Raw genomic sequence first — 26,500 nt, 5'->3', positions numbered from 1 at the left:
GACGAAGGAATCTTAAAATCAATGTTGATTGAGGGGGCACCATGGAATGATCACCACCATCGTTCCCTTCTTCCGGAATGTGAAGAAGATACTCAGCACGACCTTTACCACCCTTCAGTTTTTGAATTCCTAACAAATACTGTAAATACGGTGGATTCCGAGCGAAACCTATCCAATATTGAAGAGACTATAGCCATAAATATCTCGACAAAACCTGATGTTGTAGAGAATATTCATGTCGGCAAAAGTTGTTCCCCTTTAGAACTGGAAATATATGACGCTCTTTTTCGCGAGTTTAGAGATGTCTTTGCTTGGTCATATGATGAAATGCCAGGCATTGACTCGAGTATTGTTGAACATGAAATTAAAATGTATCCTGATGTCAAACCAGTAAGACAACGGCTTCGACAGGTACACCCTAAGAAAGCCACTGCCATTAAGGAAGAAGTTGAGAAACTTCTCCATGCTGGTTTCATCTACCCGGTTCCTCTAACCGATTGGGTATCGAATATTGTCCCTGTTATGAAAAAACAAGGGACGATAAGAGTGTGTGTCGACTATAGGGATGTAAACCAAGCTTGTCCAAAGGACAACTACCCTACACCCTTCATCGACCAGATAATTGATGAATGCGCCGGATGTGAAATCTTCTCCTTTATGGATGGATTTTCCGGGTATAATCAAATAAATATCCGCCCACAGGACCAGTCTAAGACTGCATTTATTTGTCCGTGGGGCACATTCGCTTATCGAAAATTACCCTTTGGTTTAAAGAACGCAGGGGCGACGTTTCAGAGGGCAATGAATTATGCCTTCCATGACATCAAGAACATCGTTCAACCATATCTCGACGACCTTCCGGCTCATTCGCGAAAGCGGACTGATCATCCGCAACATTTGAGAGCGATATTTCTACGTTGCCGACACTACAAGATAAGACTCAATCCGCACAAATGTGTGTTTTGCGTCGGTTCTGGTCGTTTACTTGGCTTTGTAGTCTCTAAGGATGGGATTCGTCTCGACCCCTGTAAGGTTCACGCAATCATTAATTTGCCTCCACCTTCAAATGTGCTTCAGATTCAGAAACTCCAAGGGAAAGCAAACTTTCTGAGGAGGTTCATTCCAAATTACGCAGAACTTGCTAAGGGTTACACTCGTCTTTTGAGAAAGGATGTACCTTTTGTCTGGGACCAGGTCACGCAAGCTTCCTTTGATGCTCTGAAAGATTCTCTAGTAAGAGCGTCATTAATGTACGCCCCAGACTATCAAAGAGATTTTAACCTGTATCTAGCTGCAGCGGATACGACCATTGCGATGGTTTTGGTGCAAGAAGTCGATGGAATTGAACATCCCATTTATTATTTAAGTAAAAACTTAAATGATACAGAAAGTAAATATTCCTATGTTGAAAAACTAGCGCTTGCAGCTGTTGAAGCGATTCAAAGGTTTCGACATTATGTCCTCTTTCGGAAAACTACCATTTTATCAGATTGCAACCCCATGACGTATATACTGTCGCGACAGTTGCTGGGGGGCAAATATTCAAAATGGATAGCGATCCTTCAAGAGTTTGATCTGGAATTTGTAAAATCCAAATCGAAGAAAGCTCTAGTTTTCGCGGAATTATTGTGCGATCTCCCATCGTCGTCCAACGATGAAACATCGGAAGAGTCAATCGTGGATGAAAATTTGTTTCTAATATCTACAAGGGATGAGTGGTATGGAGATATCATAGTTTATCTCCAAACCCAAAAGTTTAAACCTAACACCTCACACTCTGAACAGAAACGTATACGATACCAATCTAAAGACTACATGATCGTCGGTGATACGCTTTACCGTCGGGGTATCGATACAGTTCTGAGGAGGTGCCTTACCCATGAGGAGGCCGAGAAAGCCCTGAATGATTGTCATTCAGGCGCGTGTGGGGGGCATCAATCTGGATATGCAACAACACAAAGAATCTTACGAGCAGGATACTTCTGGCCAACCATGTTCAAAGATTGCATAATCGCAGTCAGAAGTTGCCATGCATGTCAGATTTTTGATAGCAAAACCAGAAGACCACCCGCACCTTTACAGCCAATAGTTGCTATTGGGCCTTTCGCCAAATGGGGCATCGATTTCATGCAATGTAACCCCACCTCGACCGGGGGGCATGGGTATATTATAGTCGCCGTTGACTATTTTACCAAATGGGCCGAGGCGATGCCTACATTGGATAACACTGGTGAAACAGCTGCCCTTTTCTTTTTCAATCATGTAGTCGCCAGGTTCAGCGTACCGTAGGCTATAGTTACAGATCATGGATCGCATTTTCGCAATCACATGATGGTTGAATTAGCTGCCAAGCTAGGGCTATCTCACGACAGCTCTACCCCATATTATCCGCAAGCCAACGGACAAGTTGAGGCAATCAACAAGGTCCTGAAGCGTATGTTGCAGAGGATGATCGGGGTTCACAAAAGAAGGTGGCACCTAATCTTGTACTCAGCCTTGTGGGCTTACCGAACATCGGTAAAAAATGCCACTGGGTTCACACCGTTTCAACTGGTGTATGGCCTGGAGGCAGTCTTACCAATCCAGTGCGAAATTTCGTCGCTTAAACTCGCAATTGACCTCCTCCCCGGAACTTCAGAAGAAGAGGCCCGTTTCTTGGAATTAATCCAGTTGGATGAAACCCGTCGTGACGCCGCTCTGGCGAACGAAGCCCATAAGAAACGAGTCAAGGCGCAGTTCGACAAGAATGTCAAACCCCGTGTCTTCTCTGAAGGTGACTTGGTCTTGCTTTATGACCAAGAATCCGACAAGTTGGGAGCAGGAAAATTTAATTCTTTATGGATGGGTCCCTATATTGTTAAACGAGTGTTAACAAAAGGAGCCTACGAGTTAATGGATTATGACGGAATACCACTGGCGCAACCCCGCAACGGGTTGTACCTCAAGCGTTACTATGCCTAAGTAGTAACCTGAGTGCTTTTGTTGTATTTTGTTTTCGCTAAAGGGTTTGTTTCGGTCGAGTAATCCACCTTTTTCATTTGTTGCAGATGTCGAATTTTTCTGAGACATATGTGGGATATGCCGACGGAGCAAGTCGTAGTTCGCGAAATTTATCCTCCGCAGCCTGGGCCATTTTTGATCCAAGCGGCGAGTTAGTGAGTTTCAGAGGTGTGTGTATTGGGCAATCAACGAATGACATCGCTGAGTATAGCGCGTTGATAGAACTCCTCTCTAATACCATCGCCCATGGTATACGCCGACTAATCGTCAGGCTAGACTCACAACTTGTAATACTACAACTCAATGGTATATATTCGGTCCGCAATCCAGCTATTTATCGAATGTTTCTAAGGGTTAAGATTTTGGAAAGACAGTTTGATTCAATTCAATACCAGCATATTTCCAGGAACTTAAACACATTAACCGATTCATTAGCAAACTATGTATTAGATAGACATTTACGACATTTATAAAAAGAAATGCATCAGTGCTATGCAAGTGGATCACAAAATCAACCAGAATAAACCTCGAAAATCAAAATATATAAAGCTGTTTATAGTTTGTACATAATGTTCTGTAACCAAGACAAAAATTGGTCATATGACCCAAAAACTCAAAAGTGCTAGGGGGCACCCTAGCCTAATGGTGCTCATGATAGCACGTCACGGCCTGTGCAATCATGCGCAAGAGACGAGTCCATCGTCTAGGTACGCCAGTAGTATGCCTCTACAACTGTAAAGGTAACTCATCGATCCGTACATCCGGAATACCGAGAGTAAGGCTCTCCACCTGCTCCTGCACAGCTGTAAGGGTCTCAGTGTCGTCAAGATCGCGAAGAATAACTCTCCTAGCAGGCTCCACTGCCGGGACAGCAACGGGCGATCGCGGACGAACTGCGGGACGAACAGGACCAACATCTGCATGCACCAAAGAGTTTGATTAAAAGTCTTGATAGAATAAAGCACAACAACATTATGAATAAAAACAGTAAACAGTGATATGGTCAAAGATTTTACCAATAGCGCCCCACTGCTCGCCATCCGGTAACACCAAGTCCGGATCACCTCGGAAATCCATACCCACATATGGATACTCAGAGAAGACCATCTCCTGGTGCTCGAACCACCTAAAGAAGGCATCAGTAAAAGTAATCTGAGGTTGACCAACGTGCCTAGACATGTGATCAACCCACCTCTGCATGCGTGGCTCGGTCGGAGGAGGCAAGTCGAGTATGATATACTGAGGCTGCATCAGTGGGATCTTCTCCAAGGCGAAGGCAGTCAGAATAGAACCAAATCCAAAGTTCTTCAGCTTCCTGTCCTTCACCTTGGTCAATTGACTTTTCATCTGAACAAGTACTGCATCACACCGGTTGAATACTTTCGGTTGGAGACACTCCAAGGCGTGCTGCACATAAGACCTGTTGGCTACATGTAGAGATGCGCTACCAGCCATCCTACCAATGGTATACAGAATGGACCTGAGAGACCTATCAGTAATCTCACGGATAACAACCTTGCCGTCTCTGCTCGGCTGGGAACCTTCCCTACAATACTGGCAAACATAGTCTCTCACGGAGTCATTCCCCCGGGCCGAACCTGACAAATAAATGGGGGCACCCCGCCTTGACAACCCAGTCAAGAAGTAAATGTCCACTATGGTCAAGGGGATGGTTTTTCCCCTAATCTGGAATACTTGGTTAATAGGATCCCAAGCATCAAGCATGTACTGCAGCAAAGTGATCTGTGCTCTCATGCTAGAGATACGAAAGAACTTCAGCAAGCCACAGTTCCGCAGCGCGTTCACCGTGACAGGGTCATGGAGGGAAATCATGTCCTCCTCTTCATGTTCTCGTTCTCGCCATGTAAGGGACATTTTCTCAAAGGTTCCTGCAAAACAACCAAGAGAATGAGTGAGATCCTGAATTTGATGAGAAACTGGCGAAAATTCATCAAAAAATGTGCCAAAAACTCAGTTTTTGAGATCAACGCAGGCAGAGAGTCTCCTACCTGCGTTGAAGGTCAGGCTGCCTTAAGGCAGCTTGACATTCAACGTAGGTTTCGAATGGGGAACCTGCGCTGAAGCTAGGGCGCCCTGGAAAAACCCCTGGGGCTCAGAAGAATGGGAAAACAGGCACAAAACAGGAAAAGGAAACCATGAAAAGAAAGAGCTAGTGTTTAGCTCCTACCTGGTCCAGACGGCGCCGAGAATCGTCCACAGAATCTCCCGAAATCAGCTGGTGAAAATCAAGGGGAAAGAGGCACCTCCAGAGCTCCAACAAACAAAATGCAAATGAAATGGTAAAATGAGAGGTAAAAACTCTTTTTAATGACTTTTTACGTAGTTCAAAGCAAAATATTAGGGTTTTCATCTCATGTTTATGTATTTCTAACTAAGTTTGTTGCAGCAATTGAAAATGCAGTACTATCTTTGAAAAGAGAAAAGCTAGTAATGGTAAAAAATAAAAATTTGGCCATAAGACCGAGCAGTTTTAGCGCATAGTTCATGCTCGTTAAAAAATAAACATAAGATTGTGAGCAGGCTTTCCCTTAGAGTTCAAGCTCATCCAGAAAAAATGAACCGGTAAATAACCATTGTGATCGTAAATACATCAGCCATAAAAGCCTTGGTCGTGTTCGTCCATCACCTCCACTTTTCATTTGGCCGATCGTTCACCTCCATATGATTGTTTACCCATTTTGAGGAACAACTGCGAAGAGTGATTTCACCTAGCCATCCTTGTGACACTGCCGTGATTGGAAAATTCCAACCTGTACCTGGAATCAGTTGCTATCCCTGTTTATCACTCGTTCCTCAAAAGACGAGTCTTCTTTGAGCTCTTTTCATCTGACTCGTAAAATATGAAAAGTTTGCCGAGTTTTGGCCTTCCAGCTCGTTAAAGTGACCGGAAGAGCTATCCCTCCTCTAGATTTTAATCTTTTTGGACCTGAGGGATTATTGCACAAAAAGATCGAGCGCTTGTTTTGTTCGGCTCGTTAAAAGTACCGAAAACTCATCCCTTCTGTATTGTTTTATACTTTTTTGGACTTAAGGGATTAGATGACGAAAAAGGAATCTTGGAGTTAACTTTCTGTACCTTTTCAGACTCTCTAAAAATGAAAAGGACCGAGTTTTCCTTGTCGTTAGACTCGTTAAAATGATTAAATAGCGACAAACTTGTCTTTAGACGAGAACGAGTTTCCCTATCGCTAAATTCGTTAAAACATAGCGATGGGCTTGCCCGAAGGGCAGGTTATAGAACAAGCATATGTTATCCTCCTCAAGCTTGACAAAAATAAAGAGGTACTGGTCAGAAATGACTGGGGAAAAATTGGGAGAACCTCAAAGCTTTAATGGTAGCAAGTCGCTCTTGAACATGACACTTTTCCTCCGTACCACATCGGGTTGGGTTGTTTCATTCACCGGTCTCATCACCGTGGTCTTCGCCAAACCATCCACATTTGGGGTAATGCTACCGATCCATCGCATCAGTGTCGTTATATGTTCAAGAGATGTCGTTCAGAAAGAGTCAACCGTGTCCCATCCACTGCCATACATTATCCTTCATTCCATTCATGACCGCCACCCTGAATCATATATCTCAGTTTATTTTCACCTCCACTAAAATCATTAGCTCCGTTCCGTGTCACTGATGTGGGATTCATTAAGGCCCTCCTTTGACGGATCGCTTCTTGTCGACTTCAGCTCATTATCCAAGAAGTTGATCTAGGAACAAACCCCCTCAGTACTTTGAAGCTTGCATGCCTCAATGGCAAGTTTCTCACTTCCGGCGACAGGTATACATCAATGGCCTTTGACCAGAAGATTTTGCGTGGTGTTCGACGCCAAGTCCTTTATTCACACCACGTGAATTGTACTGCAGTACCTTGAGGGTCATTATCATTATCGGTGATTCCTCTCGCGCTTGTTAACGGTTTACATCATTGACCGGTAATCAAGCGATGTCTTTCCATGTTCGACTTCAGCGCAGTTCTCACATGGATCGACTTGTACTTAGAGTGAAGATCGAATGAGTATGAAGACCCCGGGTCTAGTTTCATCCATCCGGGCTGCGATATATATTCAGGAAATATAAAGACATTTGTCATGTACATCATTGCAGCAGATGATCATCCTACTCAAAGGATGATAATTTCAGCAGAGAATTATCAGTCTACCATCAGACAATCGTCTGTTCCATGTACCAAAATGAATTTATAAAGCTGAGCATGGGAATGCCCGCCTCAGCTAGATCATGAAAGCAGAATGAAAAATAATGTATTGTATTGTATCTTATTACAGGTCACCTCTCAGCGATTGAATGAACTTCGGATCCTCCTGATAAAGCATTTCACCCGATAAACGACCTCATACTTTAGGGGGAAACTGTTATAGACATTTTTGTGCCTTACAGCATGAAGCATGAAATGTCCATAATCTAAGGGATCCAAAGTCCCTAAACATGTTGTTCCTACCCCTAGAGGAACAAGGTCAGCAAACCACAGCACTGAAAATCAGTTCTCCACCTGAAAACACTCAAAAACAAGCAATTTCGGGATCACGTCAACAGCTCCACTGAGCATCTGCGCTGAATGTCAACTGCCCCTCTCTGTACCTGCGTTGAATATCAACTCCAACAAAGGCTACCTACGCTGAGCGAGATTGGACAAGTGGCACAGTCATTCCTCAAGGTGTCAATGCCCAGGAAGCTTCCAAAATGACACTTGGATTAGGGAATTCGCCTAGTGATGAGTAAGAGGTTCTTAAACTCCAAGTGGAAGCAAGGATCTCCAAGTGGACTCAAGAACTGAAGTATAACTGAAGTGGGAGAGGACACTAGTCAGCTCTCAAGATGACTCATCCTTTCTCCAAAACTCCTATATATAGAGCTCTCTCATGAGGTCTAAGGAGGCTGGAATCTTGTGAATGTAAGGAAGTGTTGTTGGTTTGAGTCTAGAGCTATTGGGTGATTGCTTTGAAGGAGGTGAAGAGGAGATTTCTTTCTGCTGGGAGGTGTTGTTGGATTGGGCCTCTTATGGTTGTAACACTTCCTGAACTTTACTTCTTCCATTAATAAAGCATTTGAGGTTCTTCTATATGCATGTGTTGTTATACTTGTGTATTTGATTTATTCTAATCCTGAATCAATTATGAATGTATGCTTCTTGTAGTTTCACTTTCTTGCCATTTTGCAGGATCTTGGTGTAGCTGGGCCAGTGAAAGAGCAAGGAGCTGGGAGCAAGCAGCAAGGAGAGAAGACTGGATCAACCATTAGCGAAAGACATCGGTTAGTGGATCCCTTTCTCCCCTATTTTACTTTCATAAAGAAGAAATCTTAGATAGCTTTGCATTCGGTTGTTGCTGAGGTACTATCACCCTTAGAGTGGGATAGGGTCATTCCGTATTGGATACTTTTCCCTACAACATTCATGTAAAGGTTACCTCTAAAACTCCTTTCGGGCATGCTTTAATCCATGTAAGGCCTTCTTTAATTTGTATACAAAGTCTTTATTTTCATACAATTCAAACCCTTTTTGTTGTTCCATGTCTAGTTCTTCTTTTAGATCTCACGTCCATTTCATATACTTTGAAGGATTTTGAATAAGCAAATGATAAAAACATCCATATAGCCTCTATTCTGGCAATAGGAGGAAAATTCTCTTCAAAGCCACTTCTTTCGATTTGAGTGTATATGTTGCACACCAATCTTGCCTTATTTATGATCATTTGTCCATCTTCATTCATTTGTTCTGATATACCCACTCGGTTTGTATAACATTCTTATTCTTTAGATGATGTACTATCCCCCACTATCTTCTTTTCAATTATGTTCATATCTTCACCCATTGCCTTTATCAAGTGAAGGTCCTTGCTTGAGTGAAATTCTCTGGTTCTATTATGGATAACAAGGAAATATCATTCCTTTTTGGTGTGTTTGTCATGTTTCTTAAAGTTTGTATTCTTCCATCCATATCTCCAATAATTTTTTCTTCTAGATGATATTTTTGTGCAAATTTTAACATTGATGGTGTTTGACGTGGTTCATCCTTTTGATTTTCTAACCCCTCTTCTTTTGCAACACCTTCCTTTGAATCTAGAAGGATAGGGTATTCTTCATTGGTTTGAACTACTTATTTTTCATGTTGAAAATGTGCAACTTCAGTTTGAATTTTATCATTAAAAAATGGAGAAAAATCAAATTTCCTTGCTTGGCCAATTCGACCTCCAAGGGTACAAGTCTGCCCTATTATGTGGAATCTATGAAGGTGGATAGAAGTATCTTCCCTATGCCTAGTGGATTGACCTAGAAGAAAACAAAGACAAGGAGAACAATGTTTTCCTTAAAGTAAATAGATAACGGGACGAAGCCTGCATTGAATGTGTCGTATGCTTCACTACTTCATTGGCTTGTATGATCTAATCCTAGCTCCAATTTCTATAATTAGAACCTGCATAACAAGATAACATAAGCCAACATAGCACCATCAAATCACTTTATTAAATAGATCAAAATGGTATTGAAATATATGAAACCATAACATAATATATAGGAAAAAAAGAACTCTTTGCATTAATAGAAATGGTGTGAGTTACAACAAAAAATAGGTGTTGATATTGTATAAGAGCTCCTCCAAGTTGGCTTGTCTAGGTCACAATGTCCACCTCCAGTCATCCTAATGCTTTGAAAGATATCTCTCACATCAAAGAATAAGGGTAGAATCACTCTCCAAAATCCAACAATAACTAACCACGCGCTTGTGGAATGTGGTGAATATATAGGAAGGAGAGGTATTTCACGAATTCTTATCCATTTACCAATTTGGGCTTGAGATCCACTCTTTATGGGAGGATGATATCAAGGGATAAGGGATGAAAAATATAAGGTAGGATAGGGTAGGAATCAAGACTATTATCTGAGGTAAATAGTTACAACAAATCCTGGAAGCTTCTGGAAGAGGAAGCTTCAGGATTCCTTTTGTTTTCTTGAATTTATAGAATCAACGCACCCCCAACACTGAGCAACCTGTTGGTGATAAACGTAGGTTCCGAGTAGGGAAATCTCATAGTCAACCCTCAATAGTAAGGGGCCAGGGTGCATTGGTACTTAAAATGACTTAAATAAGGTGCTTTCAGGCATAAACTCAGGTTTAGAAAGAGTCTTGCTTAGGGATTTGTCTAGGGAGGATGAAAAATTCTTCAAAGTATGGGAATGATCATGTTTGAAGGTCTAGTGGCTAGATGTGACAAAATGGCCTATAACAAATTGCCTGATAAAGAAAAATGTCAGAGATGATAGTTGAGGACTGAAGTGCTTTACCTTGTGACAAGTTGGGATCAAGAACAATTGACGAGATCATCATATGTTACAATACATTTACATCATGACATCTTTGTTGCGGGAGCCATACACATACTCAGAACATAAGATAATATTACATCTACAATGATCAAAAGACACATCCGCATAAGACAAATGGCGGACCCATGACTAGATGATTGTCTCTATAATCATTGCCATCATACATTATGATATTGTATTCCTGTTGAAACCAAAACGCATATGGATGAAACTAGATTTGAGGTCTTCTATCTTGTTCACATGACCAACCAATGTACAAGTCTAACCATGTGAATCAACGAATTGAGGTCGAACATGGTAGACACCATTTGATTACCGGCTAATGATGTAATATGTTAACAGGAGTGAGAGAAACCATCAATGATGTTAATGGCTATCAAGCTATTCTAGTAAAATCCATATGGTTTGAATAAATGAGTTGATGTCGAACACCATAGAAAATATTTCAGTCAAAGGTCGATGATGTAAACCTTTCACTGAGAGTGAGGAAACATGCCATTGATGTATGAAAACTCCAAGGTACGAAAGCGTGTTTTTTAGTCAACTTCCTGGATAAGGATTTAGTGTTGACGGGAAGCGGCCAGTCGCAGGAGGGTCTTGATGTATCCGCCATGAACAACATGAAACAAGTATTGTGATTTGAGACAGAATGATGAAAATTTTGATGCACAGAACTAGATCAGGAAAGGTAGACATGGGATGAAGGCTTAAGAGTGTTATGGAAGATACTGACTGAATAAATTCGGTTGAACACAACGGAAACACTGAATGGATTTTGCAGCATTGAGCTAAAACCAAAAGTGGAGGCTTTGAAACAGTATGTTCAATAAAAAGACAAGAATATTTCCCAACCCAATAGCCATGGATATGCGGTGGAAGAGTGTTGTGTTCAGGAGTGACTCATTTCCATTAAAAAATAAAGTACCATGTTTTCCCAATTTCTCCAACCATAATGGTCAGTACCTATTTATTTTATAACAAGCTTGAGGAGGATAACATATACTTGATCTATAATTTCATCCTTCAGATGAATCACTCTAAGAATATTTAACAAACCCAGAGAAGGAGTTCTTTGGTCCTATGATAAATGGTGAGTCCATCGATGTTTGATATTTTAATGAGTCCAACAAAGGTATAACTAGACATATTTTTCATGTTCAGAAAATTTAAAAAGGAGGAGAAAACAAAACTTCAAAGATTCCTTTTTGTAGATATTCTCTTGAGTCTGAGAAGGTAGAAAATGATACTTAGGAGAACCTCTTACCATGTTAAACTAAGGTATTCCTTTTTCGTAGTTAATCTATCTCAATTCAGAAAAGAGTTAAACTTATACTGAATAGATGTCTTTTATTTTACTTTAATGAGTTCGAAAAGACAAGTGCTCGACAATATTTTCATATCTTTGGAGTCTAAAAAGAGTTGAAAGAGGACTTCTCCTAGAGAAATGAGTGCAATGAAGGGATAACAATTAGTTTCGATCATGATGGAACTGCTCAAAGCATGCAAAGGTCAAGATATTGGCTTATGAGACCACTCATTGTAGCGATTCCTCAGGACTGGGTAAAACAACCAAGTGAAAGCATATGATTGTCCAAGTAGATGGTAACGATGGAATTAGAAAAGCAAGGCTCATCCCAAAAGAACAGGATGAGAAAAAATGGTAATTATGATAGATATGATGAAAATGGTTTCATTTTTACACAAGCCTAAAACATAGGAAACTATGCATGAGAATAATTGAAGATGTTTTCATTTTTTCACAAGCTTGAAACATGAGAAAGAATATGCTTGAGAGTGGTTTCATTTTTACATAAGCTTGAAATAGAGGAAAACTATGGTTGAAATAATTTTGCATGCTCCGTGCATTGTGACTCAATTTAAGGTACATGCCCCCCAAGCTTCATTTCATTCATCTAAGTAGACTATTGCTTACTAACAGGTGGATGGAATGAAGGTTCATTAATGAGATCAAGTCAAAGACTTGACTGGGGATTTACGAGATCTAATAAAATAATCGAATTGGAAGGGGATTAGTTTCATTTTTTAACAAGATTGACAGAGGAAAATAACCATGCTCATGACACATTATTTCATTTTTACGACGAGCTTGACACAAGAAAATGAGCTTTGCTCTAGGCCTAGTTTCATTTTTTAACGACGTTGACAAAAGAAAAATAACTTTTCTCTCGACCTTGTTTCATTTTTTAACGGTCTTGACACAAGAAAAAGAACTCTTCTCTAACACCTTAATTCATTTTTTGAGGAGATTAACACAAGACAATAAAATCTAATCCGCGAACCTTGACCATGACCTGCAGAAGGCCATGGCTTCCAAGAGGTTCTCATCATATGGGAGAACAATGCTCTAGAAGGGATTATATTAAGGGATGTAATGGAAATATCAGGCTCCAATGCCCCGAGTAAATGATTCACCATATCACCTACTAGATCTAGGTCGAAACAAGTTGAGGAAATAGTGAAAGGCTAATCTTAATTATTAGGTATGTGAATGGGATAGGTTGCCACATAATTAATCTGTGGCAGGGTAAATACCACTTGAATATAAGGTCCATTAAGGGATGTTGATTAATTAGGAGTTAAATTAGGACCAACAAATGAAAGCTGGTTAATGGTCATGCTTTCATGCGGGAAACACATGACACGAAAGAGTGAAGAGACAAGAGATCCCATGACATAAACATAGCCACGCACAAGGAGAAAATGAAAATCAAAAGGGATTTAGACTACCATCACATTGATATAGATAGTATTTCCTCCCAAATTAATAGGTAACTGAGGAAGGATCCCTAATGGTTGATGGTTCCTCTATTAAAAGCCAATAAATTATGGGTAATGGGCATAGGTTGTGGAGAACCTAAAGCTTTCCAAGTAGCTGAGGACATAATACTAACATATATTACTTCATATATTATTATGATCGGTAAAACCACATTATAAGCATGTACTTTGATCTGGAAGGAAACGAAAGGAGGAAGACAATATCATGCCAATAAATTCCAATCAAAGGAAGTGACCATGATACTTGGAGGGGGTGCCATAGAGGAATGGGAGAACTGCCCCCTTCTACTATGGGAATGGGAGAACTACTCTCCAGTGTTGTGGGAGTGGGAACATGAGAACTATCACTTAGTTCATTGGAATTTGAAGAAATGAGAAGAACCTGAGCGTTATGAAGTTCACTCTCTATGGGAAAGGTACAATCAATTGAAGGTATAATCAAGTCAACCATTTTCTAAACCAATGGTTGGTCAGGAATGGACTCATGGGATTCACATTTAGAAAGAATGGGATTGACTAGATTATGATCAATCACTTCATCAACGAGTGGAGGATTGGGAGAAAGCGTTCGATAACCAGCTAAAAGACGAGGTTGAGAAAATGTAAGGTTTTGAAACAATTTTGAGGCTTCATCCATATAAGGAAAAATTTTAATAGGATGATTCCCTTCACATAATGTATAGGGAAATTTGATTTTACCCTTTTTACCATGGACCTTACTGTCATTAGGTGATGTTTTACCACCAACATGATCTCTAGAGGTTGATGAAAAAGGTCAATGTGAGCTTGTGGACCACACTAATAATATCTTGGGAATACCACAATGATCTCAAAGAAAGTGGTCACCCTTACATAACTTGCAAGGAAATTTAGTTCTATGGGATTGATTGAAAGGTTCCTCCATACTAGTTGCATTCATAGCAATGTTTTCTTGGTTTACACCCTACTTATTTTTCTTCTTCTTAATATTCCTTTTCTTCTTCTTCTTATCCACTTGGTTACTAAATTTTAGGCTTTCACGAGAGGAAGAGGAAGAAGACTGAACGAGCGAAGAAGGCAAAAGATAAATTTTAGGATCATCTCGAGGTTGATATGTTTCAGGTGGAGGAGAACATGGTTGAGAAGTAGTTTGGACATTTAGAACCAAAGAGGTCAAAATAACCAAATTGGAAAAGCATTGGTAAATTCGGTAAGGGACAATGTTGCCATGTAAAGAGCACCAGTATTTCCAAAAGAAGGAAGAAGACTAAGATTTGCATCAGATGGATTTCCTTGATTGGTGGACCTGGGACTATTTCCATTAGTCTCAACATACGATCTACTAACGAGTTTTTCCACGAACAGGTTGTTTTTCCGCAGTCAATTAATTCATTTTAGAAAACAATGAAAAGTATAAATAAAAAAGGGTAAGCAAGGAAAAAGGTTTACCAAGCAACTGTGAACTGTAATATACGCCTTGGAGAACTAAGGACCTATCATACGTGTACAAAATCACCATGAATGATGTGTTTAGTGTATCACGGTGTACAAGGTGACCGAATCGATTACCTATGGATGGATAGAAACCTAGGGTGGACTTCCAAAATATACTCGACAGTACATGGAAGTGTAGTCTATATTAGTGTTGTCTAATGCATAATCATTCAATGAGAGCATTACCATTTATTTCTCATGCATGGAGCGACATCTGATATACCCGAAGGTACATGGAGAATGATCACATACACTTACTTACATCGAACGGAATATCACCCCTAGATTGCAACGCTGACAAAAAATGATAGCTCCTATGTTTAACGACACTGGAACATGTCTCTAGCGTAGACCTATATATGTGTCGTTAAGTTTCAAATGATCCTTAGGTTAATTCAGTAAATTTTTGAGTTAATCTTGAATTAGATTTTAGTTTCAAGTTTCAAAACTCGATCTCACCTGAACACAACTATGATGCAACTAACATTAAAAAAAACTCTTTTCATTTTCAATGAAAGTTATCTAGTGTAGGGAAGAAGTGCAAACAATGATGCAATAATCAAGTATGCATCAAAAAAGAGCTTCCTAACTAGATCTTTCAATTTCACTATTCTAATTGAATTCAAAGCATTAAAATATGTCAAACCATGCAATGTAATCTATGCATGATTCCCTTGAAAACTATGAAAATGTAATCTATGCACAATTTCCTTTACCACTGTGAAAATGAGAATTCTAACTATGCAAATGTGATATGTGCAAGAGAATTCTTGAAAAAAAACACAATAGGATTCCAATGAAATCAAACATAATCTGAGATTTCATGAACAAAGTAATGAAACTGAAATTGGGTGAAAAATTCAAGAATAAAAAGAGATGACACCTAAAGGCGATCAACACTCATACATAATGAAAGAAAAAACATGCAATTTCACACTAGGGAATTCCAATTTCACACACAAAACCCTAGATCTAAAAGCAAACATTTATCTTTTCAAACCACTTAATTTTAAAAAATGAAGAAAACTAAGATGCAAAGATTAATCACTGATTCAAACAAACTTTTCAAAACGATGGCTAAAACATAAATTCATCTAAGCACTCAATGATAAAACAAAATCAGTTTGCAAATGACCTAATGATAAAAAAAAGGAATATATAAAAAAATCCTTACCAAAGGCACTAAAAACGAAAGCAAACCAAATGGAGGCTTAAGAGAGATGACAAGACACTCAAATACTCAAGGAAGAGCAGTTGGAACAAGGCTGATCAGAGAGAAAATCAAGACAAAATAAAATTTGTGCATGAACAGAGGCCAATGCAGGTGAAAAGGAGGTATTAGTGCTATGCAACGCAGGCACAAAGAAGGCCCAGCTAGGGTGCAACACTCTATCACGAGACTAGACGATGTGTTGGTCTAGAGATGCAAATTTCTGACACAAGGATTACAATTGAGACTCATTGAAAGGTCTTCTTAGGTTTGTTCTTGACAGAATAAGATATTAAAGGTTAAAAGAAGAGGTAAGACAATCAAAATGGACAAAGAAACCACCAATGTAATACACCATTCCCTAGTATGGTCACCAATTTGTTATGCCGAATCTACGTCTGTGGACAGAAGTATCTTCCCTAGGCCTGGTAGACTGACCTAGAACAACAACAAGACAAGGAGACTAACATTTTCCTTAAAGTAAATAGATAACAAGATGAAGCTTACCTGAAATATGTCGTATGCTTCTCTCCTTCCTTAGCTTGCATGCTCCATCACCATAATTAGAACCTACATAGTCAGATAACAGAAACAAAGGATCCACAAGACTTATGCAACATCATCTCATCACTTTATTAAATATATCAACATGGTATGAAATATATGAAACCATAACATCATATATATGAAAACAAAAAAAGCTTTTCATTAATAGAATGGAGTGAGTTATAACCAAAAATAGTGGTGATCTTGTACAAGAGCTCCTCCATGTTGACTTGTCCTTTCCTTGTCACAAAGTGCACCTCTAATCACCCTAATGCGTGGAAATATATCTCTCACATCAACAACATAAGGGTAGAATCACTCTCAAAAAGCCAACAACAACCAATCATGTTGTTGTGGAATGAGTTAAATATATAGGAAGGAGAGGCGGTTCATGAATTCTTATCATTTACCAATATGGGCTTGAGATCCACTCTTGATGGGAGGATGAGCCCAAGGGAAGAGCGATGAAAAAATCTAAGGCAGGATAGGATAGTATTCAAGAATTTTATCAGAGATAAATAGTTACAACATATCCTGGAAGCTTATCGAAGAGGAATATTCGAAATTCTTTTTCCTTTCCCTAATTCCTAGGTGCAGAGTAGGGAAACCTAGTAGTCAGTGTTGGCCACTAAGGGGCGAGGGTGTGTTGGTCTTTAAAATGAATGAAACAAGGTGCTTTCATGTGCAAACTCAGGGTTTAGAAAGAGCCATGCTCAGGGATTCCTGTATGGAGAATGGAAAAGTATTCAAAGGATGTCAATGATCTTGTTTGAAGGCTTATTGACCATATGTGACAAAATGGCTTATAACATGCCCCACAAGAGAAATTGACCTTCCTAACACATCTAAATAGATCTTGTTGAATCCTCATTTGGCACATCACATCAAGTATCAAGTCATCTCATAAATTGTTGGATGAGTTCACGCATGTGAATGAGAAGGAGGCTCCCTTTTGTCTAAAGTGTTAGCGCTTGAAATTTCACCTCAGGCTGAGAAAGGTAAACCTCAAGGCAACATCAAACCACTTCGCCTCGTAGCTAGCCCTACGGGGCGGGAGAGGGCTCTCTCCGGTCTATCTCGGTGAGATCTTCAATGGAATGAGATGACCAATAGGGTAACACTGATTTTAGGCTAGTAAACAGATCAAAAAGGTTGATTTGGGGTTTTTAGGGTTTTTGGTGGCAAATTGAGGGGATGGAAATTTTGGGTGCGTGGATTGGACACAGTTTCTGCAGGGGGTTCTTTGGGGCGAGGTAGGAGACAGTATTGATGCCTTTGATTGAGGTGGATGGTCAGGAATGACAGGTGAGGAGCTAAGGAGAGCAAACATTAACTTTGAATTCTCCTTAAACAGTAGAAAACATTGAAATTAAATAAACTTAAAAGCAGAGCATCACAGTCATGAATTCTTACTTTAACACTTTGTTTCATTAATATGCAAAAGGAAAAGAAAGGAAATGATTCAAATAACACAATTACAAGTACATAGAGAACACACCATCAATACATGTAACCACAAGAATCCCAAAAAGGACTGCAAAACCCTGGTCTTCCTTAGCCAAAAATTGCAGAGATACAGTGAACAATACAATGATAGCTTGTCCCTCAAGAGTCCAACCATGAAAATGAGAAAGAAAGTACATAATATAGATGATCTAACCTCTTTCCCTACCTCCATGGGTCCATCTCACTATCCTAGGAGCTGTTTCAACCACTTCTAAACTAAGCACTACAAACTAGGCAGTCAAAACAACTTGCCTCTATAAGCTAGGAAACCAATTCATTCATTTAATATTTACCCTTTTCATGAATGAATCTTCTAGAAGTGTTATATAAGAGTAAAAGTGTCTATCAAGTACAATAATTACATCAAAGATAATCATAATTCACCCCAAAAAGTCAAACTAGGTCAAACTGCGTTTTTATGAGCTATACAGTGCATTTTGGAAAAATCTGCCTGACGGGTCGCGCGCCCCTGCTTGACGGGTTGCGCGGCTTTGGAGCCACTTTTGGGGCACTTTCAGGTGGTCAAATTGAGCAAGAGTAGGCTTGTTGGAAAGGTCTGTCAGTCTACTTTCCAACCCAACTGGAATTTCTGAAATTGGTGGTCATTTGCGCCTCCAAAATTGCAATCTCCCAAGACTGCTTTCTGCAACTCAAAAATGTGGCAGAAAGTCAATTTTTGCTTGTTTTTTGACTTTCTGGAGGCCCAAAACTTCATAAAATCTCAAGTCCATTGATGAGCACATGTAAATTCTCATGACAAGTCTGGAAATGCTGAGTTTTTGAAAAATGGAGTTGCCATGATGTAGGGTCGCGCGGGGGGTGAGACCCGTTAATGAGCAAAAACCTGTAAATTGCCTGAAAAATCAAAATTGACCCAAAATTTTCAAAATTTCTTGGGATTTGTGCTATGGCTGGGCTATTTAGTGCCATGTTCCTTTCGATGTGATGCATTCTCAGCCAGAGGTGGAGTGTTTCTTTACACTCGAGGTGAAGTGTTGTTTTCTACTCGAGGTGAACCACTCTGAATACACCTGTTGACCTTTTCAGATGCCCTATGCAATGGAAGCATGTGTTCATATGGAGCTGACACATTTGGGTATGGTCCACCTTGTTGATAGTCATTAGAAATACCCCGAGTTGCATTGCCCTTCACCACCCTTGTGTGTAATGTTTGAAAATTTTGTGGCTGCAAGTAAGCATCCTCTACAACCATCTTAGACCGAGAGTCTTCACGTTTTATATCATCCTGTGATATCATGGTGTATAAAGAAGGATTCTGGGGCCCAATCACAGCATCCACTTGAGCTGCCATTGGTTCTAATTATGTTATCATTAGATGCAGCACCACCTAGAACTTCACCATCCCTACTCGACTTCATGAGACGATAAGCAACACCAACACGATCAAAACTTCCAGATAGTGGTGTTATAAGGAATTCATACCATCTAAAATGACACAAAGCAAATTTGTCTCTTTTGAGGAGATAACCAAGAAATGTCTCAAATTCTAATGATTGTTGCCGATTCTGGCCAGCTGCATGAAAATAAACCCGAGGCAACTTTGATAGTGGAAGCATTGCCGCTGGAGTCATCTCCTTAACATGCAAGGCTATAGGTATCTTCACTAGAGAATTAGAGCATGAAACTTGGCTGATTGGCTTTCCATCTTTGTACAACATAATAAAGGTATTTGACTCATCTTCTTCGGGGACCTTATTCAAATCCATCAACACCATTCTCATCCTCGATTAAGCAAACCTTGCAAAATTTGGCAATTTGTGGCTCCTTGGCAAATTTACAGGAAGTTTGATATTGAGGGCATTGACGGGTCACGCGCCTCACCCAACGGGCCACGCACCACTGATGGGTCGCACCTATGTAAATTTTGCACTGGAAAAGGCAGCCTGATGGGTCGCGCGCCTCTGACGGGTCGCGCGCCTCTGACGGGTCGCGCGCCAGGCTCAACGGGTTGCGTTTTGCAGGAGGCTTTTGGAGGCCTTCCCGATGTCAAAATTGGGCGCAGGATAGCTCGTTGGAAAGGTATTTGAGTCTAATTTCCAACCAAACTAGAATTTTTCAATTTGGAGTTCATTTGACCTGTAAAAAATCAAATCTCCAAGACTGGTCAAAAAGTACCAAATGAGGCTGCCTCAAGGAAGAGTGTTGTTACAGTCAACTTTTGAATGCCTTTCGTAACCCCAAATTGATCTCATGATAGCTCATTGGAAAGATATTTATGTCTAGTTATCCTTTTACCCATCAAGAAAATCATTTGGCCAACCAAGCTAGGAGAAAACTTGATTTTCCAAGGTCACTTTAGAGGTGTCTTTGATTCTCCTGAGGCAACGGTATTCTTGACATTTATCTCAAACCATGACACCTGTGAAAAAAGTGAAAGAGGGTTTTCTTCCTTGGCATGTTTTGGACAAAAACCTCTCTCAGTTTCCAAAAATTCATCTTTTATTTCTCTAAAACATCTTTTGAGTGAAACTTATCCCAATGTGTGGAACAAGGCATTTTGCCGAAATGAAGCGAAATGAAGGGGATAAGGGGCTTCTAAATTCTTGGGGAAATTTTTGGAAGTGGGGAGGGATGTTAGGAAATAGAGGAAAGTGGAATCGCAGAGATTGAGCAAGGGAAAAGGGTCCAAAAGGGCAAAACACAGGCCAAACCCAGAAAATTGCTAGGTTGTAGCTAGAAACTAGGGTTTGTGCGAAAATGAGGAATTTGGCGGATCTAAGGGATGGGAAGAATTTAATAAGGTACTTTAAGGATAGGGGAAGGTGTATGAACATCAGGATACAAGTTTTGCTGATGATTTGACCGTCCAAGAGAAATTGCCTTCAAAACCCTAGGAGACGGAAATGACCTTGCTTGGGCGCAACTGAAGCATGAACAAGGTGTAAAATGACTTATTAGACACTGACATGATAATGAAAACCCTATGAATGATGATAGACTTAGCTAAATGATGACATGGATTGACATTTGGGCAACTTTGAAAGGAGTGAAAGCAAACCCTAGACCTAATGCCTAGTGACCAAATTTTGCTTGAAAACTCTTTGAAATGACAAAATTTGACCTTGACACTCTGATACCACTTTGTAAGAGCATATTTGATCACTGGAGGAAGGCTAGAAAGACTGACACTAACATTGGCTCCAATGGGGATGGTAGCTCCTTGGAGGTGCCAAGAACCTCAGAGCTCTGGGAGAGCAGACCAGTGCTTTCAACCTTTGGGCAATGGAGTCATTATTTACACCTTTGACACAAAACTTTGACACATTTATTGAATGAAAACTTGACTGAAAACTGACTGAAACTTAACTGAAGCTTGACTCAAACCGACTCGATGACAAACTAAAATAATTTGAAAAAACCCATTCAATAGACCAAACACAAATGACTCATGACTGACTTAACTAAAACAAGAACTTACAAAGCTTATGGAAGGGCAGCAGTCCATCAAGATGTGAAATCATGATGACAACCACTTGTGTTTCTTACAAGAAAATATACATGAAACTATATCAAAATGTCAATGCAACCAATCAAGCAGATGCCTTCTTGATTGATTCTCCTGATCAGATCTTCTGGTCAACAATACAAACCTATCACTGGGCATCCAAAAACATAGTTGACCATGGCTGCAACAAAACACTGTAATAAACACTTTCACTGCTGGCTGCAACAAACTTGCCAGAGGATCGTAAAAAACATGAAGATTTGCCATTGCCACCTCCTGCTGAAAGAACAAGGTGTTCTTTGTTTCAAATTCTGATCTGCCTTTATCATGTGCTTCAGTAAAAGTATGCTCATAAGCTTCAAAAAACTCCGAACAAATGGATGAGCAGATCTCTTCTTGGAAAAACATTTCAGCACATGAAACATATGAAGAATCTGAAAGGTAATCCTGTATGCTCTGATCTTCTGTAGTCTGACAATACAGTAGGTCATCTTCAAATGATATGACAGCCGGATTATCATCTTTGTGAAGGAAAACATTATCTGTTTGCTGATCTACAAGACAATCATCTTTTTCAACAGAGGAAGAAGTTTCCCCAACACTTTCCTGACTATGTGTGCATTGCAAATCTGCTGTAGCTTGGGCTGTAACAAGACCTTTCAAGAGCTGATCTATCTCCTCTTCAGACAAAGGAGACAATGCCTTTTGTTTCCTTCTGCTTAAACAGTAATTATCTTGTTGTTTATGAACATCTGAATCCAAAACTCTGTCTATGACCTCAACAACAAAACTCACCTTTTCAGGATTTAGCACAAGGTATGCTTGGTCATCACAATCTGAATGTAGTTCTGAAGTAGCTGTCCTAACATTATCACATTCTGCAATCCGGTCTTCTTCTGTGGGCAGATCTGAAACAAGCTCTTCTATTTCATCAATTACAGCCATATGACCATCTTCAACCTGCTGATCTTGATTCTGCTGCAAAATATCCTGATCATTTTGATGGGTATCCACTAGGTTCTCATCATGTTGCTGAAATGGATTCTCATACAAAGCCTCCATGATCTCAACATCCATAAAATTATCATCTTCATAATATTTCTCAAGGCTTTCAATAAAATTATAAGCATGCTTGCAAAAATCTTGAACTAAATTTAATGATGGATAAGATGCTTGATATCTTTCAATAAACAAGGCATGAAAATCCTTTAAACAATAAATACAAGCAGGCGGCAAACTTTCATACCAGGATTGGGCTTCACCTTCCAAAGTGGCCAAGAATATCTTCATCAAGCAATCTTCAGGAAAATCAACCTTCAACTTGCGAATATGCATGTGAAATCTAACTAGATGTAGAGCAGCATCCTTCTTACCATCATCATTAAATGTAGGCAAATTCCTTGACCAATCTACCTTCGGAATTTTATTTGGAAAACCAGGGATGTTATCTCGGCTCAAGGGAGCATATCTTCTTGCAATCCGATCCATCTTGAAAAGCTCAAAGCTACTGATCTCTCTGCAGTGATGTCACCATGAAGCATTGATCTCTGGAGTTTTCAGTGAAGGAGTCGCCAGTGAATGATTTCAGCCTTGTCAGTGTCTGATCGTTGTCCACTATCAACAATCAGATCTGAACTTGATACATGTACTGGGGTAATTAACAAGTTAGATGTCATGTTTACAAGCTAGACCGGAGATTGACTGAAGCAGTGTTTATCTACTTCCGCTAATGCAAAGCAAAAGCGTTTCGAAGGCTACCTGCATAACTTCAGGCTCCGTTTGTAGCTTATAAAACAAACACATCAACCCACAAACAAGTTTTTTCTCCCCAGTATGGTCGCCAGTATGTTAGCGCTTGAAATTTCACCTCAGGCTGAGAAATGTAAACCTCAAGGCAACATCAAACCACTTCGCCTCGTAGCTAGCCCTACGGGGCGGGAGAGGGCTCTCTCCGGTCTATCTCGGTGAGATCTTCAATGGAATGAGATGACCAATAGGGTAACACTGATTTTAGGCTAGTAAATTGATCAAAAAGGTTGATTTGGGGTTTTTAGGGTTTTTGGTGGCAAATTGAGGGGATGGCAATTTTGGGTGCGGGGATTGGACACAGTTTCTGCAGGGGGTTCTTTGGGGCGAGGTAGGAGACAATATCGATGCCTTTGATTGAGGTGGATGGTCAGGAATGACAGGTGAGGAGCTAAGGAGAGCAAACATTAACTTCGAATTCTCCTTAAACAGTAGAAAACATTGAAATTAAACGAACTTAAATGCAGAGCATGACAGTCATGAATTCTTACTTTAACACTTCGTTTGCTTAATATACAGAAGGAAAAGAAAGGAAATGATTCACATAACACACTTACAAGTACATAGAGAACACACCATCAATACATGTAACCACAAGAATCCCAAAGAGGACTGCAAAACCCTGGTCTTCCTTAGCCAAAAATTGCAGAGATACAGTGAACAATATAATGATAGCTTCTCCCTCAAGAGTCCAACCATGAAAATGAGCAAGAAGGTACATAATATAGATGATCTAACCTCTTTCCCTGCCTCCATGGGTCGAGCTCACTATCCTAGGAGTTGTTTCAACCACTTCTAAACTAAGCACTACAAACTAGGCAGTCAAAACAACTTGCCTCTATAAGCTAGGAAACCAATTCATTCATTTAATATTTACCCTTTTCATGAATGAATCTTCTAGAAGTGTTATATAAGAGTAAAAGTGTCTATAAAGTACAATAATTACATCAAAGATAATCATAATTCACCCCAAAAAGTCAAACTGGGTCAAACTGCGTTTTTCTGAGCTGTACAGTGCATTTTGGAAAAATCTGCCTGACGGGTCGCGCGCCCCTGCCTGACGGGTCGCGCGCCTTTGGAGCCACTTTTGGGGCACTTGCAGGTGGGAAAATTGAGCAAGAGTAGGCTTTTTGGAAAGGTTTGTGAGTCTACTTTCCAACCCAACTGGAATTTCTAAATTTGGTGGTCATTTGCCCCTCCAAAATAGCAATCTCCCAAGATTGTTTTCTGCAACTCAAAAATGTGGCAGAAAGTCAATTTTTGCTTGTTTTTTGACTTTCTGGAGGCCGAAAACTTCATAAAATCTCAACTCCATTGATGAGCATATGTAACTTCTCATGACAAGTCCGGAAATGCTGAGTTTTTGCAAAATGGAGTTGCCATGATGTAGGGTCGCGCGGGGGGTGAGACCCGTTAATGAGCAAAAACCTGTAAATTGCCTAAAAAATCAAAATTGACCCAAAATTTTCAAAATTTCTTGGGATTTGTGCTGTGGCTGGGCTATTTAGTTCCATGTTCCTTTTGATGTGATGCATTCTCAGCCAGAGGTGGAGTGTTGCTTTCCACTCGAGGTGAAGTGTTGTTTTCTACTCGAGGTGAACCACTCTGAATACACCTGTTGACCTTTTCAGATGCCCTATGCAATGGAAACATGTGTTCATATGGAGCTGACACATTTGGGTATGGTCCACCTTGTTGATAGTCATTAGAAATCCCCCAAGTTGCATTGCCCTTCACCACCCTTGTGTGTAATTTTTGAAAATTTTGTGGCTGCAAGTAAGCATCCTCTACAACCATCTTAGACCGAGAGTCTTCACGTTTTATATCATCCTGTGATATCCTGGTGTATAAAGAAGGATTCTGGGGCCCAATCACAGCATCCACTTGAGCTTCCATTGGTTCTAATTCTGTTATCATTAGATGCAGCACCACCTAGAACTTCACCATCCCTACTCGACTTCATGAGACGATAAGCAACACCAACACGATCAAAACTTCCAGATAGTGGTGTTATAAGGAATTCATACCATCTAAAATGACACACAGCAGCTTTGTCTCTTTTGAGTAGATAACCAAGAAATGTCTCAAATTCTAATGATTGTTGCCGATTCTGGCCAGCTGCATGAAAATAAACCCGAGGCAACTTTGATAGTGGAAGCATTGCCGCTGGAGTCATCTCCTTAACATGCAAGGCTACAGGTATTTTCACTAGAGAATTAGAGCATGAAACTTGGCTGATTGGATTTCCATCTTTGTACAACATAATAAAGTTATTTGACTCATCTTCTTTGGGGACCTTATTCAAATCCATCAACACCATTCTCATCCTCGATTAAGCAAACCTTGCAAAATTTGGCAATTTGTGGCTCCTTGGAAAATTTGCAGGCAGTTTGATATTGAGGGTGCTGAAAAGTCACGCGCCTCACCCAACGGGTCGCACGCCACTGACGGGTCGCACCTGTGTAAATTTTGCACTGGAAAAGGCAGCCTGATGGGTCGCGCGCCTGTGACGGGTCTCGCGTCAGGCTCAACGAGTTTCGTTTTGAAAGAGGCCTTTGGAGGTCTTCCCGGTGTCAAAATTAGGCGCAGGATAGCTCGTTGGAAAGGAAATTGAGTCTACTTTCCAACCCAATTGGAATTTTTCAATTTGGAGTTAATTTGACATGTGAAAAGTCAAATCTCCCAAGACTGGTCAAAAAGTGCCAAATGAGGCTGCCTCAAGGAAGAGTGCTGTTGCAGCCAACTTTTGAATGCCTTTCTCAACCCCAAATTGAGCTCATGATAGCTCATTTGAAAGATATTTATGTCTAGTTATCATTTTACCCATCAAAAAAATCATTTGGCCAACCAAGTTAGGAGAAACTTGATTTTCCCAAGGTCACTTCAGAGGTGTCTTTGATTCTCCTGAGGCAACGGTATTCTTGACAGTTATCTCAAACCATGACACCTGTGAAAAAAGAGAAAGAGGTTTTTCTTCCTTGGCATGTTTTGGACAAAAACCTCTCTCAGTTTCCCAAAATTCATCTTTTATTTCTCTAAAACATCTTTTGAGTGAAACTTATCCCAATGTGTGGAAAAAGGGATTTTGCCGAAATGAAGCGAAATGAAGGGGATAAGGGGCTTCTAAATTCTTGGGGAAATTTTTGGAAGTGGGGATGTTATAGAAATTTTTGTGCCTTACAGCATGAAGCATGAAATGTCCATAATATAAGGGATCCAAAGTCCCTAAACATGTTGTTCCTACCCCTAGAGGAACAAGGTCAGCAAACCACAACACTGAAAATCAGTTCTCCACCTGAAAACACTCAAAAACAAGCAATTTCGGGATCATGTC

The 26,500-nt window shown here is 40.1% G+C and overlaps 1 pseudogene; it reads right to left on the bottom strand.

Moving 5' to 3' along the window:
- Window positions 1-19,206, bottom strand: part of LOC149159093 (BTB/POZ and MATH domain-containing protein 5 pseudogene) — a 42,189-nt pseudogene extending 22,983 nt beyond the window's left edge.
- Window positions 19,207-26,500: the final 7,294 nt, after the last annotated feature.

Source organism: Pinus tabuliformis, chromosome 5_2 (assembly GCF_031772625.1).
Source record: "Pinus tabuliformis cultivar Carrire ecotype Pingquan chromosome 5_2, CPIR1, whole genome shotgun sequence".
NCBI classification, from domain to species: domain Eukaryota; kingdom Viridiplantae; phylum Streptophyta; class Pinopsida; order Pinales; family Pinaceae; genus Pinus; species Pinus tabuliformis.
The sequence above is the reverse complement of the archived record's forward strand: the minus strand, read 5'-3'. Positions and strand labels throughout refer to the sequence as shown.